The sequence below is a fragment of the Homalodisca vitripennis genome, chromosome 2 (genome assembly GCF_021130785.1).
Source record: "Homalodisca vitripennis isolate AUS2020 chromosome 2, UT_GWSS_2.1, whole genome shotgun sequence".
NCBI lineage: Eukaryota > Metazoa > Arthropoda > Insecta > Hemiptera > Cicadellidae > Homalodisca > Homalodisca vitripennis.
This window is the reverse complement of record NC_060208.1, coordinates 180,229,471-180,255,057: the sequence shown is the minus strand read 5'-3', so window position 1 is coordinate 180,255,057 and position 25,587 is coordinate 180,229,471. Positions and strand designations below refer to the sequence as shown.

The window sequence follows — 25,587 nt, the reverse complement described above, 5'->3', positions numbered from 1 at the left end:
AGATCACTTTACTCGGTCAATCGATTACAGTAGTAAACAGGGAAATATTTAATTACATTTATACCTGTTAGCAGTTTAACCGCACTATAAACAGTATTGAAATAATTGTTATTGTACCTTAATTTCTGTTACTACATCTTACTTTTTAATAAAATAACCTGATTGACATGTAATGTTTAGTATTCGTGACCTCCTTGAAAATGTAAGCTATTTTATCCGGGGCAATGTGGATGTTTAATTTAGCTCCATTCCACCTTCCGCTCCGTGTGAGCTTGTGAAATCTGACTCTGTCACCGACTCGACTACTGGAATCGGGAGTCCACGTCTGCCTGATGAGATCCAAAAATGAGTCGGCGACTAAGACGTTCTAAACACAGGATACAAAAGAGGTATGTCTGGGTTACCCAACTGCCATCCACTGTAATCTAAATGAAGAGGTGTTCTCATTATCTCATCAGATCTCAAGCAGAGGATAAAACGCAGCTTTATTCAACATTCACATTCAATCAACCCTTCCGATCATAACTGTGTTCCCGAGACAGTCAAAATAGGCATCAAAATATAAAGATTTAACAAAAAGATTAATTTCTTACCGTGCGTGTTAGTTCCTCCTATCACGAGATCCTCAAAAAATATATTTGAGATATTTGTATTCAATGGATATGTGTATACCTAACAAAGCACATGTGCGCACAAAATTGAAAAAAATAAAGTATTAAATAGTAATAAACATTCCCTTACTACTTTGAAAAAATAATATGTATAAACTTTCCATTAGGAACCGGATATTGACCTAAATTGTAAATTAGTAGGCTACGATATTAACTTTAAAGGCATGTTGATTATGGTCGTTTCTGAAATCTTTGAAGTAGTGTTGTGGGTTATGAGTATTAACGAGTATGTTGAAATATGCATACACGTATTAAGATGTTTATAAGTTATACTGTAGCCAAACAATTTGAGCAAATTAAATCTGTATTTCATACATATTCTCACATGTTACACAGATTAACGGATTAGGTTTGTGGAGATTAACCTTGGATTGCACTGATACTTTTGTTCAGAGCCACCTTAAGAAGTTGGAGATAAAAATCTTATGCAACATAGCATTTTATTATGATCTTATAGTTCAGATGTGGAGTATAAATGTATGAAAGTGTCTTTGCTGGTATAACTGAATACATAACTGTGCCAAATGTCCCAATTCCTATTTACCCTTCAAATCTACCATCGTCAATAACAAACTTCGAACAAAGGAGAATAGAGGTAATACTCGAAAGACAGTATTTCTACAATATTCTGTGAACAGTATCGACCCAATACCTGGGGGACAGATAGTATTAACACAATACTCGGTGAAAAGATTTACACTAAACACAGTGGACGGTACCGACACAGCATTCGGTGAAAAGTATTACCACAATACGTAATGGACAGAATAGGTACATTACTCGTTACACTGTGTCACGATATCAGTACAACACTCATTGGAAAGTATTGGAAAGTGTACAAGTATTAAATTGGAATACGGTATGGAATATTGACCGAAATTTACGATATAATGATGAATTAAATTAGATAATCACACCCTAATTGTGAAACATTGCAGTTTGTGAGATATTTTAATAAAATAACTGACTGTCCGATCTCCAGGAATGCCTGAACTTTAACGACTGCACTCTAAAAGTTCAAGAGAGGTAGGTCTAAAATACGACCTTATCCATTAGATTGGACTTGTGAAGAGAAGAAACTCGTGATAAATCATTGGCTGACTCGCAATATCTTGCAATTAGGAGAAAACCGAGGTAGCCATCGCCTTGCAACAAGCAGAAACGAGGTACAGCCGACAGTGCTATCGACTGTTTAATTGATCAACTGTCCAAGAAAATAATGGATCGAGAAACCCTCTGCGAGATTTACAGATAGAAACATCACTGTTGTATGATGTATCTGGTGTCAGATAGATATATGACTTTGACACTTACAACATTTATAACGTGCGTTATCACTAAGACGCTACGGATGCCCATCGATCTGAGAGTAAATTGCACGTTTTAACGTACATCTGATGTCTTTCTTTGTATATGTTCCTGCATTACTGAATCACTTGTTTGTACATAAAAGACACTTACGAACGCAAAATATCTCAGTTTACTTAATTATGGTTCATTAGGTTGTTTAATAAATACGAAAACTTCTATGGTTCAACTAAATTAAAAATTGCACAAGTCTAAAGCCGACGAATTATTATTTCACATTCCTTTTGTTAAAGGTTCTAATAACATACAATTGGTTTCAATTGTAAGTTATTGTACAGGGCGTAAATAAGTTAGCGCTATTTTCTAACTTAAATAACAAACTAAAATAAATAATTATATAAGTAATGGTGTTTATTTAGCTATATCAGTTTCAAGTCCGGTATTTTGTATCCTCCTGCATAATTCTAGGGATCTTAATCTTAGCAAAAACCTATCCATATCTTGTGATCGAAAACTACTGTTATAAAATTTATGGTCAAAAATACCTTGTTTCCATTTTAAATTATGTCAATAAACATTTTGTACAATGAGGTGGTTTTTATAACAGCGTTTAATAGAATTTTCATTGCATTACATAGTTTATTGATCCTTGGTGCAATCTAAATTTAAAATTAGCCAATAACTTTTTCCATGCAATCTGCATTACACTGCTCATCAAGCACTTTACAATAACAATCTTCTAAATTTTAAATGTAGCTGTTAAGTATCAGTTAACTTTGTATTACGTGTCATAGCGCAGTCTGCGGATCGAAGGTAAAACATCCCAAAATCAACAAAAAATTATGAACAAAACATTAATAAAATAAATATTTAAATTAAACAGAGTTGTAAATCTAAACCATTCTCGTATCCCCTTTAACACACACACACACACACACACACACACACACCACACACACACACACACACACACACACACGCACACACACACACACACACACACACACACACACACACACACACACACACACACACACACACACACACACACACACACACACACACACACACACACACACACACACACACACACACACACACACACACACACACACACACACACACACACACACACACAAGATATATATATATATATATATATATATTGAAACAAACTTTAAAAGATGGTTAAACCTAATCATTTGATGATACATTTCAATTAACTTTATACAGTTTTATTAATGCTTCATAATCATAATGCACATATAACTACAGAAAAAACTAAAATAAGACAAAAAGTCGACCTTATACAACCTCTACGTTAATAACGATGACGACTTCTCCAAGCTGCCTAATCCTAACTAGGACGTCATGATTAGTCCCCTTTTTACTCGGGTAATCTAGGGGGGGGGGGAGGGCGCCAGGAGAGTGGCCGGCAGTCATTGCCCTCTCTCTCTCTCCAAGCTTTTTATCTCTCAGGTCGGGTCCACCCATGTAGGTGCAACCGATAGAGAAGTATCATTATGAAACATATGTTTAATGAAACATCTCTAACAGATTTGTCATACATACGCTGTAGTCATCTGTTGTCAAATCAAGAGCGTAGATAGTTAAAGGTATTACATTTTTTCGTTGTTTTCGAAGTATTTTACCTCTCTCTTATTTTAATTTGGAAATAAATTGTTCCAATTTGCCATGCATGTTACTTGTCAATAATACCTGTGTACCTGTAAATATTTTCATTTACAGAGAAAACAGTAAAATATGTATCTGTCTTCATTGATTTCAATACTCAACCCATTAGAATTAAATTCGTCTGTTATGAACTATTTCTCCACCCTTCCAATATATGGTTGTAAAGACATAAATATTACTGCATCCACAATATTTATGGTTCTGGTTTGTTTATTTTACTTCACTCCATTCAATAAATATTGAAGGAGAATATTTGTTCCATACAAAAGTTTAGTATTTGTCTGTGTATCTGTATGACTTATGTAAGCAGACTAACAGGCACTTCCAAATTTTCCGCAAACTCAAGTTTTGTGTAGTTTGTCAACAGTCGTAATCTTTTTACTTTCAACGGGATCCCATTTTTATTTGAGTACTAAATGTATAAATCCGCTGCAGCGATTTTTATATATAAAATTTCATCAAATATTCCACAAAAAGTTATGAGTGCCAATTATTTCTTAAATTTTATAATAATTATATTTATGAGCTTTTGTATATGTAAATTCACACAGTGTAACAGATATCTTCACACTAAAATTTTAAAACATAATTTATTTAAGAGTTGCAGTCTTGGTTATCTTGGATGAAGTATTACAATATTTACGAGTATTATCATAAACTAGTGTTCACTTGAAACATTGCTATAACAGTTGTATTGAGTGTATCATTAAAGTGTATCCTAACCTGATCAGGATACGACATTGATACTAGTCAGCAAGGTCTTATGAATGGTCAATATACCGTACTGTCTATATCTTGTTACACTTTGGTATTTAAATTTACCAACATGCTTATTCAACTACTCGTAAATATACAGTAGAAACGACAGGTATTTAAAAATATGTTTTATGTATTTGTGTGTTGTGAAAATTAATCACTGGGATCTTAAAAAATCCGATGACATTGACATACTAACCAAAAGAATGACTTTAGGTTAAAAATACTTAATTCAAATGGCGCCAAACTATTTTAAAATACGACAACAAATTATATTTTACAATTTATTGTTTCTTTATTAGATCTGATAAAAATCTTATTTACAATGTTAACACAAATATGTTTACCTTTAAAAAAATTCTTGTATACTTAAATGAATGGAATGAAATATAACGCAGAAATATCAAACCAGTGAATCAAATATAAATACAAAAACGAATTCTGACAATATTACTATTAATGTTCAAAAGTTAACAGTTAATGTCAACTGTTAATGATAATAGGTTACTTTCTGTAGTTTATTTCCACACTAGTTATCACCGTGACACATTTTGTTTATGACTCTAAAATTTAAACTCTTCAATTAATTTAAGTCAAATTTCATGGCTAATAACTACCTTTTTGGTTTCTATAGATTTTCTTCAAGCAACGATCACCAAATTCGATGGTGCTTTATATAAATGAAGCTTCATGCAATACTTCAATCTATAAGTCAGCTGCTTTTCATAATATCGTGCGGACAGACAGAAAATATTTTTTTCCATTTCTTCAAGTTATAGGCTTCGCTAACGTTCAGCCAATTATTGAGTTGTAAATAGAATTTTGACATTGCATTATTATTGTTACTGAATCGTTGATTTTCAAACAGTCCTTGTGTGAATGGGCTTTCACAAGTGGTCCGACTACAGAAAGGGAGCTCGATGTTACCTCATATACCACACACTTGCATGAAAGTGCCTACGACTTTGAGGTGGTGATACGCATAACAAGACTGTCAAGACACACAGTTAATGGTGCCCAGCAGTGCGAGGATACAGCCTGACCTGTTGGTTCAGCATAACGAAGGCGTTGCCAGCATAAACATTCTCATCACGTACCACCCTCCGAGAAATGTCAAGGCAGCATAGGCACTCTGAATATATCATAGTAACGATATTCACCATCGGGAAAATAAAAAATGATATTATAATGTTAAAATATTACAAGAAACAAATATATAATTATAACTGTTTGTAAATATAAACGATTATATCCAGTACACTAAGGAGGAATATAATCATTATTTGCAAATTCTTGGGAGAAAAATATGAGGGTGAAATATAGGCGGAAACTAGAATTTAGAATGCGTTTTATAGATATTTTAATAATATATGTATATGTACCAAGACTATTTATGAATAAACCTAAAATATAATTATGATATTTTCTTATGGAAATTTTCTATTACAGGATTAAACCAGTTACAAGTCGTGAAACTGCAATATCTCAACTTCTAAATATGCGACATCGGATTAGATGATTGTGTTGTTCTTCCGTGGAATTTGGCTGAGCGTTAGTATATCTTTCTGCTAGCGTAACTATATGTATAATATCTCGAGAGCGAATTGAGCTATCAACTTTGCATATAACTCCATTTCTATTCATAGATCATGACTTGTCATGTCACGTTCATGTCTTCATCATTTAATTCAATGATGGTGCATGTTCCTTTGTGGGATGTGCCTGAACGTTAGCGAAGCTCTATCACTTATGAAGTGACCGTTTATTCCGACTATGATTGTCTCACCGTAGAATATTTACAGAAATAACTGAATAACAGACTTAAAATGTTGCTTGAAATTTTATTTATACTCAGGCAAGACAGGTTTTATGATAGAGCATGTTTCTTCATGTGATGTTCCTCATTCGTCCATTACAAGGCCTATTCAATGATGCGTTAAGTATTCTCTATATACGTATTCTTTCCTCGTAATGTGTATAGATAACACTAGGCGAATAAAAACATATGTATTACATGTAATATGTATGTAATATGTTAGATAATGTAGTTTAGCGTTGGAATAAACAGACCCCTAATACCAATGACCTTAGAAATACCTATTTATTATCTCACTTAAAAAAATTAAAAAGAAAAAGAATTTGCATCTATGCTATGTGACACATGTTATAAAAATAATCTAAACCCTCTATAATGTATTTACATAAGTTTGGGGGATAGTAGGTTTACTTAACACTACGAGTAAAATGTAATTTTTATGGAACGTCTAGCATATATAATAGAGTATGTACTTAATATACCAGTTCTTCAATCATTAATTAAGTGAACTACATTATAAATAATTGGGGAGCTCGTTCTGTGACAGACCTAATCCTATCCTAGTTGCTGACTGGCGAAATGGTTCTGTGGCGGCCTCGGCAACGTTGTCGTATTATGTTAATAACGGATTAGTACTCCGAACTGGAAGTCGCGTCGCCTTCGTTTGACTCCTGTGACCTCTCCCATGACCTGAGCTGTGAGCCAACCGACATCCAAATTATCAGATTCTTTGTCGGCTTCCGGTTAGTCCTTCATGGCGAGATAGGATTTTTATGACGTAAGATCATGATCTGTTTGTCGTTCCTCACCACCACTGTTACACTTCTAAGGAACATTTTTCTTATGGTCCAGAAGCCACTGCGTAAGCTTACTAACTGACTCTTCTAGAAGTCGGTGAAGGAAATAATCATAAGAGAGAAATTGATCGTCGGCTGCGCTAATTTTGGTGGTTAAAAAGAGAGGGTATCAGGAGGGTTAAAAATAAAAAAAGATTTTTTTCAGATTATATTTTACCTAGCATGATACACTTAAGCCATTGACCGCCAGATAAATAAATAATAGTTATATTACTGCCAGACATCTATATGAAGAGACTGAAACACAAATTTGCAACCATCTGTACATGGTTAGCTGAGCAGATTTAGCATTTATTTACATCTTTGATGTTTGGTTTTAGTAAGTCAAGCTGAAAAAAAAATATTATTTTTATAATAGTATTTCATACTTTTGATACACTCACATTTAAACGTTCACCTGCAATAGCGCGGCTGGTGACAAATTTCTCTCTTAGAGAAACTTCTCAATTGATTATAGTAAAATCCAAGTCTTGTGCTCATACTGAAGATAGGGTCTTGACCTGGACAACACAAATAGTGCAACAAAAAACTGTGTGTTGTTAACGTGAGAGTATAATTACTGTTGGTTATAATTGTCAATTATATTCTAAATGAAGTAATTAGAACACCGATGAATGTACCTTTTCCATGTATTTTTTCTGGAATATGTGATAATTTTACACATTTATTTAACAGATTATTAATATTTTGTCAATTAATATTATGTATATACTTATAAATTTTACTTTTCTTATAACCTACAGTTTTCGTATAGCGTACTTTATTTGTAATTATTTATAATGAAGTAGTTACTGTTGATGCAATCCAGCTTTTTATTTTATTTAAGAGTAACATATATCTATAATTATTTTCTGGGCAGATGGCATACAGCAATGGGCACTGTGTCTATCCCGCATCCGAAGTGTGTAATGTAGAAAAGTACAGAAAGATTGGTTAAGACATTGATACAAGTATATGATTTAAAAATGTAGATAATTTATTAATTGGAACTAGTAAATAATTAGATTAAAAAAATAACAAATTAGACTTTTACTTTCCGAAAATCTGTTAATCTCGGCGATAAAGTTTCTCGTCTGGTATTACTGCAGGCGTATGGCGCGGAGATGTGAGTTCATAGCGCCGGCTCTGGCACCACTTCCCAGAAGCAACGGGTTTATTACGATCGGTGGGGTGGTGCAATTAATTTTTGTTTGGGAAATGTTTGTATTATTAAATATGAGAAAGTTGAGAATGTGTTATCAATCAACGAAGAATTACTGGTGTTTTAAGGCAGTTTTTAAACCAGAAAGAGATAAAACCTTGATGTTAAAATTTGAAATTTATACATTGTGTAAGTAAGGTGTAGGTTTATCAGAGGGTTTACATATATCACTTAAGAAAATTATATGTTTTTGTTAAATGTGGTTTGCCACAATCACGGGTTTTAAAATAATTTTTTTGAAAATTGGTTTTTTTTTAATAAAAAAAAAAAACCAATTTTCAAAAAAATATTTTAAAACCCGTGATTGTGGCAAACCACATTTAACAAAAACATATAATTTTCTTAAGTGATATATGTAAACCCTCTGATAAACCTACACCTTACTTACACAATGTATAAATTTCAAATTTTAACCTCAAGGTTTTATCTCTTTCTGGTTTAAAAACTGCCTTAAAACACCAGTAATTCCTCGTTGAGTGATAAAGCATTCTAATTTCTCATATTTAATAATACAAACATTTCCCAAACAAAAATTAATTGCACCACCCCACCGATCGTAATAAACCCGTTGCTTCTGGGAAGTGGTGCCAGAGCCGGCGCTAGAACTCACATCTCCGCGCCATACGCCTGCAGTAATACCAGACGAGAAACTTTATCGCCGAGATAAGATCCGTTTCTCCACTAAAGCCCACGCAACTCCAGTGTAATTAAAGAGGTGTTGTTGTGGTCTACGCCCATAGCTACATATCGGGTGTATCCACTGCCATTCCAGTCCTTATTACACTAATAACTGGCGGATTTATTACTAAATTATACTTATAACGATTCATTATATACCGATATGCTGTAAAATTGCACACTTATATTGTTCCTGTAATTTACAAATTAATGTATTTCTTAACAAAACTCAGCACGTGTTATTTTCCTATTTAATGCTTGGCTGTTGAAACTAGTATAATTATCTTTAATGAAAACTTTAAAAAAGGACTGATCTTCAGAAGACAATAAGAAGCATTGATGTATTGAAACACTGAGAATAGAAGAGCACCGGTGTCTTTAAAAGCACTTAGAACCCTTACTGCAATCAACACTTTGCATTCTGAGACAATATTGTGAATGCTGAAGGAGAGGCCTGCTGAGGAAAAACCACTTGCATCAGCACAAATCAGGGAAAGCTGCCTCATTCATTCCCCACCCAACATAAATAAGCAATTCTACAATTGTCCTCCAACAGAACTGAGAGCAAAGTCACGCAAGAATCTGAATAAAGAACTAAGAGGATGTATTGTAAACACACCACTCAAAGAGTTCTTCCAAACAGAACTTCCACCTAAAGCAATAAGTGTTTTTATGGTTTAGCAATTTATCTACGAGCTAAAGCTCGTCTACTGACAGCAATAGTAGGTACGTTAGCAAGAGTACGCCGCACCACGTGTCGGGTAGCAGGCTTCGCTGAGGTTGCATCCAACATTTCAAGTCTATACCTCCATAGACTATAGAATCCATGTGTTACTATTTCACATGTAATACGTTACATGATTGTACTCAGTTTTAATAATTATATATTCAACAATTTTCTCACCGCCATCAAGGTACCCAAAGGACCAGTGTGAAAATGTCTGTTAACGCTCAGCCAAACCCAATGAAAAGACATTCACCGTCATCGAACTCGATCTTGCCTATTATAGGAATGAAGCTTTGCACAAAATTTGAAGTTTAAAGGTCATTTTGATCTTGAGATATCGTGCGGAGACCGAGAGACAGAATACATTTTCCAGCCTCTTACGTGATGAGCTTCGCTTACGCTCACTGATAATTTACCAATCTGTAAATTGTGAAACTTTTATTAGTTTTTGGGTTTATTAGTCAAGTAGAACAACGAAGTTGAAATAATGGTGAAGAACTGACGCGGCGTTCCTTTGAAAGTAGTTTAACGTACTCCATATTTGTTAATAGACAATTATTTTGCCTGCGGTTACTTAAAAAAATGTTTGTGTTATGAAACGACGGTACATGTTTCAAGGAAAGCAGACCACAAGTGCGTGTATATTTCAGACACTTTCAGACCAAAAACGTACGTGGTGACGTACGTAGTCTGAGTCATACATGACGGGGACTAGCCACGTGGTCCGGCAAGAAATTCGTACTTGAGGCTACTTTCACCGTGGGTTCAGTGTTTTATCTCAATGTTGTCCAACATCTCAACATGGACATTTGTTCAAGACGGAAATTTTCGTGTGTGATACTTTTTACAGAGTCAAACGTTAAGGTGCGCCTGAATTAGCACCCCCTGGACATAGCACCCCCTCGCTACTGACGTCATTTTGACGTCACGAAAGGGGGTGCTAAATCAGCACAGTGGCCGTGTCCAGGCCCTGAATAAACACCCCCTTGGAATACGGGGGTCCTAATTCAGCGCCTCGACCGTGTTCATGTGCTGATTTAGCACCCCCTTCGAATAGGGGGTCCTAATTTCAGCGCCTTGACCGTGCTCATGTGCTGATTTAGCACCCCCTTGAATCTGGGGGCTGCTAAATCAGCGTATTGATGAGATGAATAAATTACTCCAACGGAATATAGTAATAAACGTTTAACCATATTGCGATTTATTTTTCAATAAAATAAATATATATATATATATATATATATATAATTATATATATATTATATAAGATATATTATTTATTGCTGAGTATATTTACTGCATTGCTGTGTTTACTTAAAATTTCAAAAACAAACAGTTCATTACCAATTATAAAAATACTATGCATCAAATATACTTTAGTAAAAAACTAGGTTCTAGGCATTCAAATACAGGTTTATTTTAAAGTAAAATTAATTTGAAATCGTGGTACGAACAACGCAGAGGAACTGATATTGCGTAAATCCGGCATGTGTAATAAATATACATGGTCAGAGATTATATCAAACCTATTAACCACTTTTAAAAAACAATTATTTATTTATTTTAATTTTTCGAATACCAATCAAAAGTGGGAAAATTAGAACCGTGAAATTGTAATTTTGCGACGGCTAAGAGCCAATTATTTTTAAGGACGCATCATAAACTGAATTATACTATTTAAAACTGAATAGTATAATTCAAACACACTTGACAAACAATTTAAATATTATTTTATATCTATAAGAATAAATATCATTCAGTTATATCCATATCAGTTAGTTCAACTATAATTTTAAAAAAGTTGAAAACAATGTTAAAAACGTAGCAATAAATATACTACCGTATTTTCAAAAGTATTATGGATCTACATTGTTTAATTTCCCCTCTGTCGGTTAGTGTGCGTTTTGTTGTTGTTAAAAATGGAATATCTTGGAAAATCTCAACGAGTAGGTCACAATACAAAAATCGAGCTCCAGAATATCTTATGCCAATCGTGCTCACATCTTAGTCCCTTCATTTAAAGTACAGGAAATACATTAATATCTGTTGCCAAGCAACTTTTTTTCTAATAAATTAAAAACTACTAGAGATATTGCAAATGTATCAACAATGAACGCCTTTATGAACAATGAAGGACAAAAACAAATGTCTTAATTAACAATAATAAACTGTTGTATTTATCATAAAGCTTCAATTTATTCACAAATATATGTGAAAAAACTAAATAAAGTGACTAGGTTATCTGTTATATATTAAGAATAATAAAGAACAAGAAAATTCGTATACAGTAATATTCAGACAATAATGCTTTTATAGATGACAAAATCAAAGATAAGCGGTTTTATTGGAAATACATCTGATTGTCGCTTGACTAAATTTTCGTAAATAAATATGTCCTAAAACAACAGATATTAAAATAAATTCATTAAACATGAAATATATGATTTATTCTATCCTTAGATAGGCCTGAAACATGTATTTCAAATGTTTTGCATAATATATCAAAAAAATAAAAGAAATAGGGATAAGATACTCTAAAGTTGATATTAATTTATTTTCACGAACCATGTTTTTTTACAGTAAAGATGCTCTTAATGAGTTATTTATTATTAGTTTGAAATAGTATTTGAGTAATTAGATTTGTGATACAATCCACGATCAGATTTATTCTTGTATACCTGCTGGATTTTAAGACATTCAAAGTTAATCAGATTTAATGGCCGCCATTTCGAAAGTATTAATGAATATTGTTTATAACTGGCCTTATTACCACAAATATTTGATCCAAATTAGGTAGGATTTGTTTATTCGTTTTAAGATATTAAAGCGAATTTGTATATAAAAAACACATACAGACTAAACGGATAGGAAACTAAGCACCAAAGATCTATTTCCATATTCTGAAATGCGTTTGCCATGACCTGAGCAGTTGCGGTATATAGACTTGTCCTAAGAATTACAGGACACTCTGTACATAAAATTATTATAGAGAGTGTTCCACAATCTCTACCAATATTTTCAGACATTATTCATGGACCAAATGCAAAAACAATCATATTCACCTTTCTAAAACTCAATAATTACTCTAATAGCCACAATTTTGTTTTGTTTTTGTCTTTTTTACTTTACTATTTATATTTGATGGATTATTTAGGTTAAAATTTTGTATATACCTTTATAACCTTAAGGAAAATCAAAAATTTAAATTTCTTACAAGCTTTATTTTCAAAATAGTGATTTCTAAAAGATCTTTAAGCGTAAATATCTTAAAAGCGATATATGGTAAAAAAAATATCTAAATTATTACACAATTTAATAAAATCTAACGATACCAAGTTTTAAAAATTGGTTGTGAAATAGATTTGTAGGAGATAGTTTGTTTTTTAAAACCAATTACTGTTTTTTAAAACCAATTACTGTTTTTTAAAAACCAATTACCAAACAATATCCGCCTTTATTATATGACTGAATGTGGGCTGCAACAATCAGCTGTTTTGATTTTAGCTGCTCTAATCAAGTGATTTTAACATTACATTGCTGAACTGTGGTCATAATATTCTTTAATTATTTCTAAACAAAGTTTCTTTTGATTGAGACGTCAGAAAAAAAACACTCTAATACATGTTGATTACCTAGACCAAAAATTAAAAATGTCTTTGTAGTTATTATATGTCTATTTAATATTTTGTTTTTAAATGGAAGACCTCAGACCTACTTTTGGCTTGTAAATTTATACGGAGTTTGTAGATATGCTATTGATTACGGTGTTAAACGTAGATGCTTAAATGTACCAGTAAAGATTGCTATTTGTTGCAGTTGTTAAGTTTGTTCTAACCGAGGTTTGAAGATTTTGTTCTACCCGGAAAATAAAACATTAAAAAAATATAAAAGTTTACTGTATACAAAATGAAATATTATGTATATTTGTGTAGTATTTTTTTATTATTATTATGAAGTAATATTTATGCTTCTATACATCTGTTTACTACCTAGTTTACAAATCAGTTATAAAAATTACAACGAATTGAAAATTAGAGTGTAACAAAATTCTCTACACTTTCCGATATAAATAGCCTTAAAATAAAAGTACAGCTAAGCTGAATGTGTAATTTTAAATTTTACCTTTTTATAGACGCTTTATTAAAGACTTCACTGAGATTTCACTCTTCTTTTACAATATTGTAAGAATGTTCATTCTTAAGTTTGACACTTCCAGATACATGGGGTTAGAAGTGCACGTCTGACTAATGTAACACACAATAGTTAAATATTCTTTAACTGCATACAAAAGGGCGATGATTTTCAGTTTTGTCCATACATCATTACCGTGTTCTAGTTTATCTTTTCTCTTTACTCGTGTAAAAGTATTCCGTTACCTAGAGAGTATAATATGCTACACCTTGGGCCTGTACACTCAAACATTGTTTGATTTCTTCTTATATTTTTTTAGGAAATTTCATCAAACAAATTCACTATACATAATAAGTTATGTATTAATATAGGAATAACAACTGAGAATAACATCGATATTATTACTCAATCACTCGATACGGCCACATCAGTTTGAAAAGTAGGGTCGGTAGTGCACGCACGGGTTTCGTCAGCTTCGTCAAAATTATGTGTGGACCTACAGTCCTACAATCGATATTTGCAGGTTGATTTCACTCTGTATATTTCATATTTGGTAGATGGCCAATATATAACGAGCAACGATGTTAAGGCAAAAATAACGAGTTTCAAGTTTTTAAATGTTTACTAGCTGACACCCGCCCCTTCGTAACGGAATTTTTCTAGAATAACTGGTACGTCATAGACATCTCCTTCATGTCTTTAAAACAATGGCATACTACTGATGAAATAAAATTATGGTCATTGGAAAATATTCCAATTTTTATGTCAATGCGACATTCCATGATTTTTTGAACTGATGTTCTAAAGTAATTAAAAATCACGATCCCTTCTTTCCTAAATGTACTGTAGGTAATAAAAGATTTATGATCCACATTTGAAAATAGGGTTACTCATAAAAGGAGCAACAAAAACATATATGTGGGAATACTTTACATGCAATAGTTGATATCACTTAATATGAAAGTCCCAATATGAATTCTATTATTCATTCTCGTAATATTACACTAAATTATCATCGATACCGTTAGAAAAAAGTAATATAATCGAGGGTATAATCCTTTACCAGAGGGATATATCTGCTAGAAGTAAGATGGGACAGATGTCGACCAAACATTTTTTTACATTAACTAGCTAGGAAGAAACCTTTGCGGATTAATATACTTCATCCTTAGCTACCAATGCCTCATCCATAAGTTTTTTATCACAGTGTTAAGTTCATAAACTAATAATGTATCTTCAAGTTGTAGCCTCATGTGAAATGTATTTGATGTTTCTATAATATATTCCTTTAATCATGAAAAATAGTTAGGCATGATTCTATAGAGGATATTTTACACGTAAGCAATAGTAATACTTATGGGCGTAACTTGAGATATTTTTGTGAGTACCATTCTACGGATTTTTTGTGTAGTGTTAATTCTATGTAGCTGTTCCATTGTGCAGATGATTCACTATACGCCTAATAGTGCATAAGATAAAAAAATTATAATCTAGTTTCTTACTGCAGATGGTTACGAGTAATTATTTAAGGGCAGGTACTGAAAAACTATTTCTGTAATAAATGACAAGTCAAAAACTGTAATTTTCATACTTCATCTGTTTCATTCTATAAACCTAATTTTGAAATTTAATTAAAATTAAATATGAAACAAAAATGCCGCAGAGAAAAATTCTATACTGTGTGACAGTGAACTATTTTGCCTAAAATACGAGCCTAAATTGTTTACAAAATTATTTGTTGTAATTGTTTTTTTACATTTGAGTTAATTAAACTAAAAAAAGAAGATTCCATTTCGGTGAAGCTATTAAATGAAATAAATACTTTAATTATGGATTCATATACAAATAACTAGTTTTAATTATATGTAGAAACATGTTTCATTGAGTTTTCACGATTGGGTTAGTTTGAACTGTTAATGCTCAGTGAATACCCTTAACTAGACTATAAGTAGACTAGATCTTTCATTGGTATGGACGCCCAGTACTCAATACCTGTACAATAAAAATGACACAGCAAAGATACTAGACTAATTGTGTATAAAAACCATAATTACATTTTACCTTCCGTAATATTCCAAAAATCGACTCAGAATCGACGAGAATTTTATGTTTTTTTAAATATATATTTAGCAGTGCGTTAAATTAAATTTACAAACATATTAACTGAAAGAATAAAACTGAAATAGAATAAATGAAGGATATGATTTAATTTATTATTTTAATAGGTGATATATAGAACAAATTAAGAAAGCAAAGTCATGAGTGAAAATTATTACACAAATATGACAATGCGTATGAGAGGGAGGAGTTCTAAGGTCTATTAGCCTTGTTTAGTCGGAGCATTATTATGTAATATTAAGTCTATGGTAATTTTTAAGAGAAAGTAGCCATATTTGATTATTATATTATTTAATCGTTCATCGGAAATTGCAAAAACAATCGTAGATAGTAGCTTATAAGAGGCAGCGTCACAAAAATCCAGATAACAACTATTATATTTATGATTGAATTGAATATGTAAAAGAATAAATACCCTTTTTGCTGGTTGAATGCTTAGGGGGTGCTAATTCAGTGACTGAGCCATGTCCATGCGCTGAATAAGCACCCCCTTGGGAACAGGGGGGGTGTTAATTCAGGGCCTCGATCATGTTCATGCGCTGATTTAGCACCCCCCTTGTAGCCGGGGGGTGCTAATTCCGTGTCTGGTCCGTTGTCCGTGCGCTGAAATTAGCACCCCCTGCCGTGACGTCAGAGCCCGAGGGGGTGCTTATTCCAGGGGGTGCTAAAGCAGCGTCCCCAACGTTAACACTCCACTATTATAGAAATATACCTGTAGTCGTATGTGTGCATAAGATTTGAAACAATCTATACTCTATAGTATAAAACAACACATTTTACCAATTGGCTTGATGATAGTTAAACAAAGTTATAGCATTCCATTTTTATTGCATATTATGCAAGCAACCACGGTTATAAATTACAATACACGTTCTAGTAATCTATCAGATTTGACCAGATGTGCCACTATTTAATAACAGAAGTATGTCTTTACAAGAAAATAACTATTTCTGATAATCATTTAGCGTTATCGTGACTTGAGTGGACCTACTCCAGTTATCAAGTAGCATTGTTAGCTAGTAGCCTCCGTTGATTACAATGGATCCAGTTGACGCTGCAAGTTTGCAGTGTGCAGCTGCTCCAATGATGGTGTCGTCGAAGGCTAATGGCCCGTAATAAGGCAACATCCGGTCCTGAAAGATTGCCCATTATTTTTACAGTTTCTTTTGGTCGTACAAGAGTTCAAATAGCCGACTGTAAAGCTAATACCGAGTGAAACAGTTATTTTAGATGATATGGTATGACAAAGTAGGAATCTTGACGTCTTTAACGTCCTCCAGCTAGTCATTCATAAAACGGAACTAATTATACTGATTTATTGCGACAAAACGGATTTATAAAAATATCCAGTACTTCGTCCAGTGAAAAATGGATATATGTATATAGCTCGATATTCCTGTATTTAAAGCATATAATCTTTTCATCTTCAGCCATGTCAATTTAAAGGACTTTCTTTAACATAAAAAATAACCAAAACCAAAAACCAACTTCTACGAATAGAGACTACCTTGTTATCTTAAGGTTGCTGAGCAATTTTTTTAGTTATGTTTGCCCTGTGGCTTAAGGACACGCTCCCACTATTCATTAAAATAAAAACTTATATTATGTTATGTTGAAGCTCTTAAGTGAAATGTTGTAAAATTGTTGCACAGTTAGGTACGTTAAAGGAGCTCTCTGCTAAACAGGTGTTTTGTTCGATTTACTGCCTAAATTTTTTAGTTTAACTTTAAGGTAATAGCAATATATTAGAGTTCAAATCATTATAAAGAATATGTCTAGCCTCAATACCTAGCCTAGATCAATGTCCCTTATGATGTATTTGTTTTAAATGCCTAGAAGTTTCGGAACATGATGCAACGAAACGGTTAAGAGACCTGGTACAAAGATATTATTTAAATCTCTGGCAAGGATGGTAAGGTTCCTATCGAGACAATTTGTTACCGAACTTCGGACAGTAGAATGGATCATTGTAAGGCGCGCAATTAGCGTTTCTCATAATAGTCGTTAATATTTTGGTAATATTAAAACTACGAAACTCTGAAACAATAAAATATTAATTCTGCTTTGCAGTGACTGATGTATTTTTCGAAAGCAAAGTCCGAATGTAAACTCGGATTCTTCAAATCTGAATAAAAAAACTGCTATCGAGGAGAAAGATTCGCAATATATGGGTTTTTATTAGTACCTGATTCTGCAAACATGGAGTTTGGCTGGGCGTCATTGATGTCTATCACTCAGTTAGTGGACGTACGTAGGACATATTATGTATAAAATGAGCTATATACCTTTGATTGCAAGCTCAGCGAAGCCTGTTACGCAACACGTTGTACTCGTACTGAACATAATGTAAATATAAAAAATAAATATAATAAAATACAGTATACAATACAATACAATAAATACAATAAAAGCCATCACTAAGGAATAACCGTGTTTATTGTACTTAAACGAAACAAATAACACGATTATGTTGCGGTGGAAATGAACACCACACGGCCGGGATACGATGTCAGTGGCCGCAACGCGAGACCAGTGAGTAAGCTTCGTGCAAGACAAAAGGAAAGCGAGCGAGGCGAAGTTTCGATTACTGTCATGACGATTGTAATGTGAAAGCCGGTAATTTGAGCTGTGCGGGACCAGGCTGTGATGGAGAATGGCCACTTCTTGCATCTTGCCGCTCACACCCACTAACTGTTGGGTTCCTGACACACTTGCCTAAGTGTTTTTTTCTCGGATAAATTGCTATTTTACTCTATTCAGCGTCAATTTGGTTCACAGTTCACCTAATCCTGTGATGGAGAATGGCCACTTCTTGCATCTTGCCACTCAAACCCACTAAATATAGGATTCCTGATACACTTGCTCAAGTTTTTCTCGGATAAATTGCTGTTTTACTCTACTCAGAGTCAATATTGTTTGGAGTTCACCTAATCCTGTGATTGAGAATGGCCACTTATTACATCTTACCGATCACGCCCACTAAATGTTGGGTTCTTGACATACTTGCCTAAGTGTTTCTAGGATAAATTGCTGTTTTACTCTAATCGGCGTCAATATGTTTCGAAGTTCACTTAATCCGGTGAGTCTCTCAGGTGTCATTGTTAGATAAAAATGATAAAATAACATAGTAACTTAGACACATTTAAAGTCATGTCTTGGATTTTTTGTTTGATTATTAAATATTAAAGCACCTAGTTACGTAATCCATTTTAAAACGATTTTTTCCTAGAATAGATTTATCAACGTCTGGTCAGTTTCGTCTGAGAAACATATAAAGTATTCTATTGGCGAATAATATTTAACTAAATCAATAAAATACAGTTTCAAGGCTCAAAATTGTGAAACCTTATGTGTTAAGCAAGATTCGCTGTCTATTAAATGAGTACAATGTATTCATAACTCACTAATTAAACTTATTTAAATTGAACACAATTTAAAATTATCCTTTAATATTAAAATTGTAAATGATTTCAATAAATTATTGTACGTGATTCCGTATAATATGTAGTCATATTGAACAGTTTATGTCTTCGAGTTGTTAAATGACACGTTTCCTTACCAAAATTGTTGAATTGAGAGCAAGCAAACTAAAACTAAATACTGATTTATAATCTGTAGCCCTTTCTTGCAATAAACACGCATTCTGCCAGGAAAAATCCCTTCTGCTTCTGCAAGTGCAAAAATCTTGTAGAAAATCTGCTTCTTGCACCTTGTTCTACAATAATAAGTGTACAAGTTTCAAAACTTCCAAATAACAGGTAGGTGTAGTGATTTGGAGAATTAACTTCAGAAATAACTACATTATTAGAGAAAATGGGATTTCAACCGGGCACCAGCTCAGGTGAATCAAAATTGCAGTAGGCCTACTTGATTCCATTAGGGAAATTATTAATTTGTGAATCGGCAAACTAACTTTTAGAAGGTCTTTTGAGGATGGGTCTTGGTCTTGGTAACCCTTGCAGCATATTTGGTATTGCACGGCTCAGTAATCTTGACAACACCAGTTATACATTTATAATAGTGCTTGTCAAAAAAACTGGGAGTGTAATCTTGCCATCGAGGTTTTAAACCGTAACATTTTGCGGGATGATCCCATTTCATTACTGAATTTAAACTTTATGATCGTATTAGATGTCCAGAATTTCATTCTGGAAATTATAAGTTGGTATCGATCGATAACTTGGCAATGTTCTACTTGCTTGAACGTGTGTTTTATCGACTGCGAATTAGATCCACTCTGGAATTGGAGCCGTTTCAATCGAGGTCTGACAGCATTTAAATTGACAACACCAGCTTGACAACATCATAAAATCCAGTAAATTCATTACACCAATGGGTCCATTACTAACCTCACACTACTTAAGCACCACTAAAACAGATGTGATCACTCGAGACTTGCAGACCGGCAAGTATACGATAAAGACTTGTACCATTACTCTTGTAACGCTTTAGTGCCTTACAATAAAAAACTGGTCTGGAGAAAAATTTTAATGAACAGCCCTGATATATTTACAAGGTAGGAGTAGGCCTAGCCAGTAGGCCAGACCATGTGTCACGTAACAGGCTTAGATGAATTTGCATGTAAAATATCTTGCCTATAACTCACTTTTTTCTCAAGATTCAAACCAATCAGAATGATCTATCCAACCAGGATGTCGTTGAGATAACAGCTATAGTAAGGAGACTTAGCGAAACCTGTTTCGCGACACATGGTCAAACGAACTTCTTCCTTGTTTATATTTATTAGTCAAACCTATAACAGTGAAGCTTTACACTCAATATAAGGTAAAACACTGTATTGTAAAAAAACTAAACAGTAACTATTTATTCCTCGGAAAAGTAACCAATGGTAGTTTGTAGAAATGTTTACTATAATCATACAACAAATACCAAGCTTATTGATATTACTAGAAATGAAACAAACATCTCGTAATTATTCAACAAGCACAAAAAGTTAATGCTTAAAATGTGTAATGCATAAGGCTTTGCTGAAATGTTAACAACTATAAGTTAACAATTTAAAAACAGTGGAAAAATAAACTATTTCAAACAACTCTAACTAAATATTTTTAACTTGTGTCTTCGTTTTGTCTTTCATTCCGGAAACTAGTGTTATGGGTTCGATTTTCGGGAAACAATACGTTGTGAACAAATTGGTAATACCATATTTTTAAGACAAGAGATTTTATAAACGCTCTTTCAAACTTCAATAATTACTAACAACGTTTGCCCCATGTTAAAAATTTTCAAGAAAGACGCGCTTTCATTAAAGGTTTTCTACTTCGATGGTGACCCGTCCACCTAAAGTTGTGTAAAAATAAATAGCGTTGCTTTTGTGAGCTATTCTAATTTTACTATTTACAGATATTATCACTTATTGGTATTGCACTCTTCAGGGTGTACGTTGAGATCAAGAGTTAGGCTACTAAAATCCTCCCTGCCAGCTATGGAAGTTTGGAACACCCATCATGTACATGTCCTGTTTACTTGCTCTCTCTCAGCCATGTTGAAAATTGAATATTAAGGACACACAGCTTGGGAGGGATCGAATTAGTTGCTGTCGTCATTAACGCACGAGCCTACCATAGCAAGTCCGGTAACAGGTATAACGGATGTTCCACAAAATTGAGCTATAATTCACCAGAAACCACGCCCTTCAGCACAATCCGCTGGTGATTAAGAAAATACCAGCGATACGCCCCGTGCGCAGATTTGTTCAGAACCTGTTTGCAATCAAGCGAATGTCAATTTGAGATTAACGCTGAACAAGTCCGGAAAATCAGACCGTGGTTGCTTTGACCTACATAGAGCGTGTTATCCTGACAAATGGTTTCAATCAGATAAGATATCATTTTCAAGGAATTATGATGAGTTAGGATCATTGCATTGAATAGTTATCAACACTACTATTACACGGCAGTTTATTATATATTATAATTATTATTTGTTTATTTCTTGCAGATGAGCTTTTAAAATCATAATGTAACATAAAACCTTTTGCTACACGTTGAAATTATTATACAATATTTAAAGAAAAAGATTTCCTCTATTTAGGTTAATAACATTGCTGTAGAAATGTATACACAACAGTATATACATATAGCCAGATAGTAAACAGATTGTTGGCGGAGAAAGGTGATTGAAAAATGGTATCCACCAGTCCGTTGTTTTGATAGAGCAATGTTAAGAACCGTGTGAATTAAACAGTTCAAACTCATTATACATGTAATCTGTAGCTATTGTCGAATACGCATAATTTCACACTTCAAGGAGTGAGAAATCCAAGGAAGACTCAACTCCAAGCAAGGATAAGTTGTGCCGCATACTTAAAGGAATAAAAATTAGACAAACTCAGATCAGTAAAAGGAAAATTATAAGTAAAGATCGCTCAACAATAATGCCAAGATCAAGATGTTGAATTGCTGAATCGGTGGTTATATTCTAATGGAGAAAAATATTGAATAAATGAATAAAGGTTCTAGTGATGACCTTAACTAAATAATAAAGCAAAACTATTGCATATTGAACAATGTAAGTCGAGCAGTTTGGTGTGCTTAATATTCCACAACAGAACGTCTTCAGTCGTTATTAAGACGTTACTTTGTCAATACTGTTCTGATGTTTCAATTGAGATTGATATCTTACTGTTTAGAATAAAACGAGATGAAAATTAACTTTAGGTTCCATTTTGTATGTGTCATATATCATTATATAAGCCATGAAAATAAGGTGTTGCTATTTGATATATGATGTGGCTGGCCCAAGCGATCGAAATATATGGCCACAATATCGGTGAAAGGACCCCCAGGGGAGCAGGTAGGGGAGAAACCAATGTCAGGGGTTGGTAGGAGGTACTACCAATCTCAGCATGAGGCCTGGACGATTTGTTGTTAACCAGAATTATTGTAAATGTGTTCACTAAAATGTATCGTCTCACAACGTACAAAACAGTGAAGGCTTAAACATAATAAATCCTAAACAGTAAGACATACCAGAAAATAGAGAGTTATATTATTCAAATTTATTTCAGTTAGGATTTTGCTAAACTGACATTTAGGCCTCTATACATTTCTGAAGTAAGTGATAATTATTGTATAGAATGCTACATTTCTAGAATTAAGATCTACCCCTATTCTTCACGCATGAACAAATTCAAGGATATAAACTACAGACATAAGTTTATGTAAGTAGAAATCAATACATAGCGATAATTTATCAAGAAAACAACAAAAATTGTACGTAAAAATTTAAAATAATTAAATGAGGGTCCTTTGTTAAATTTAAATTTGGCCAGTTCATTGTCATGTTAATCCCAGCTAGCATAATCTTATTTCTTAAATTTTTGTCACGTGAAGAAGAGGATAGATTGCAATCCTAGAAACGTAGTGTCATGTTTTATTTACGTATAACGTTGGCAGATGACCTATATTCTGTTATCCTTTTAAATCATTCAGTGTCAATAATAAATTCTAAACAAAAACAGCTGCATATAAGAAGTAACAGGAATGCCTATTCAGTAATGAACTAGCCACATTTGAAAATCACTTGAAATGTTCCTTGTGTCCCACAAAGTTTTTTATCACTTTTGAACAGCCAGCAGATGATACAAAGTATACGTCAGCAAATTTGAACGAAAGTTTGCATATCCGTGGAAGATTTTCGACAGAGAATTTCAGACTTGGATATTTCAGCAGGATGGCCACATTTCACTAAATAAGTGAAGAATATACAACATGCATACTGAACAGTTATCAGGACGTTGGATTGAGAAAGGAAGCGAGTAAATTGATTAGCCACTTTGGATAACATGATAAAAGCTTGTCACGGTTTTCTATGGTGTTATATAAAACAAGTGAATCTCACAACAGAGAAACCTACGTAGATCAAAAAGACTGATCGGAGAAAAATATCCCTAGAGAATTTTTATGGGAGTCTTAAGAGGCTTCTGTTCAATGATCTTGAATAAATACTTTTTGTAGACTAATGAACGTCTTCCAGCAATAAAATAAGTTTCATAAGCTATTACTGTTATATTGGAGAAATTAAATGGATAATGACTATAATTAAAATCTCTAATAGAATACAACGTAATTGTATTGTATTGCGTAATTTGCTTGCTGTCGATTAAAACAGGCGCTGTTTTGTTTTTGTTGCATACATCAAAGAGAAATGTTTAGGCCCACTTTTGAATATGTTTCCAACGTTTAGACAATCATTCATAAAAAGTGACAGACGTATGATAATTTGGTGGTTGTTCAAAAATGTAAAACAACTTCATGGAACAGAAAGTATATTAAATTAGACTTTTTGGATAAACAGTTCACCTGGATTTATACCTGGATACGTTAGTTGCACTACTTTTGGGAAGACAAATAATATTTGCTATCATATAAAAATACCATACTCAAGGCATTAAAACTGGGACTAACAAAATAACCCTCTCAGATACAAGAGGCATCATGTGGAAGCCTCATCAGAAACCTTCTCGTGACAAACTGGCGTTACTTTAGATAAGTATTGAATTTCCAGGCTACAAAGCGCGACAATGGAGTAGTTCCTCTATAGCTTTCACCCAACCCATCCTCATTGACAAAGCAATTTCCTGTTAAAGTGTACTTAACCGTCTTGGAAGTAATTGCTTGTTGTCGGAATGCCCTTACTCGCGATGGTAAGGAACAACTGTTTGCCAGGTATTTGCTGGGCTGGCGGTGGGTCCATGAACCCTGCAGTTCTACGGACTCAGAAGAGTCTAATGTCGTTGCCTCAAGACATCTGCTTGGCTTGGAATCTCACGTAAAGAGCATGTTTAGTACGTCCACGTTCCAATCGAGTTCTCCCAACAAGAATGCATACTGCGAGAGGAAACGGCATTTATATGTTCAATGCCTTGTATCGAAGACTGCTGCGCCTGTGATACAAAGTTACCACAAAACGCGTTGGTCCCGTTTAGAATGTATGCCTGTATCTCGTGTATGCGAAATGGACGGCGAGTTTATCGATTCTGTCTGGACTGAGTTATAAGAGCGTAAGTTTCACGTTGTATATCCATTATAGTCTGTAAAAGAAGTGATGAACTATTTCTGTATTAAGTTATTTAAACATCTCGAAAGTAAGCAAGCTATCGGTCATTGTAAGGACTTTCAGCAGTAAGGACTTAATAGGTTTTATAGTTCAATATCTTGTTATCCTAGCTAGTTTGGTAACTTCGCGTATATTTAGTAGACCCACATAGTAGAACGTACGGTGCTTCCAGGCGGCAGTCCGAACTTGATGATAACCACCAGGATTTGAACAGTTTGAGCAAGTAACGCATATAGTGGAAGTTTTATGTTTTAGTGAAAATAAAAATGTAAATCTACAAATTATATAATAGTTGGGCTACAATTGTACTATGCCACACCATGTTTATTTTCAGTACGTTTATAAATCTGTTTATTCTATGATTTACACGTTGCATGATGATTACTAATAATACCAATAATACAATGTTCACTAATGCTTAGTCAAAGCACTTGGAACGACCTCACGTAAAAACTTCAGGTCTTTAAATCAGTTTAAATTGCAAAATATCATATTAACAGACAGACAGAATTAAAAATTTACCAACTGATATGCTTTGCTAACCCTCA

General features: G+C 33.5%; 1 protein-coding gene across 3 annotated transcripts in view; it reads right to left on the bottom strand.

The window, feature by feature from the left end:
* Nucleotides 1-25,587, bottom strand: part of LOC124355116 (protein espinas-like) — a 360,974-nt gene that overhangs the window by 10,416 nt on the left and 324,971 nt on the right. The gene's annotated exons all lie outside the window — the stretch shown is intronic.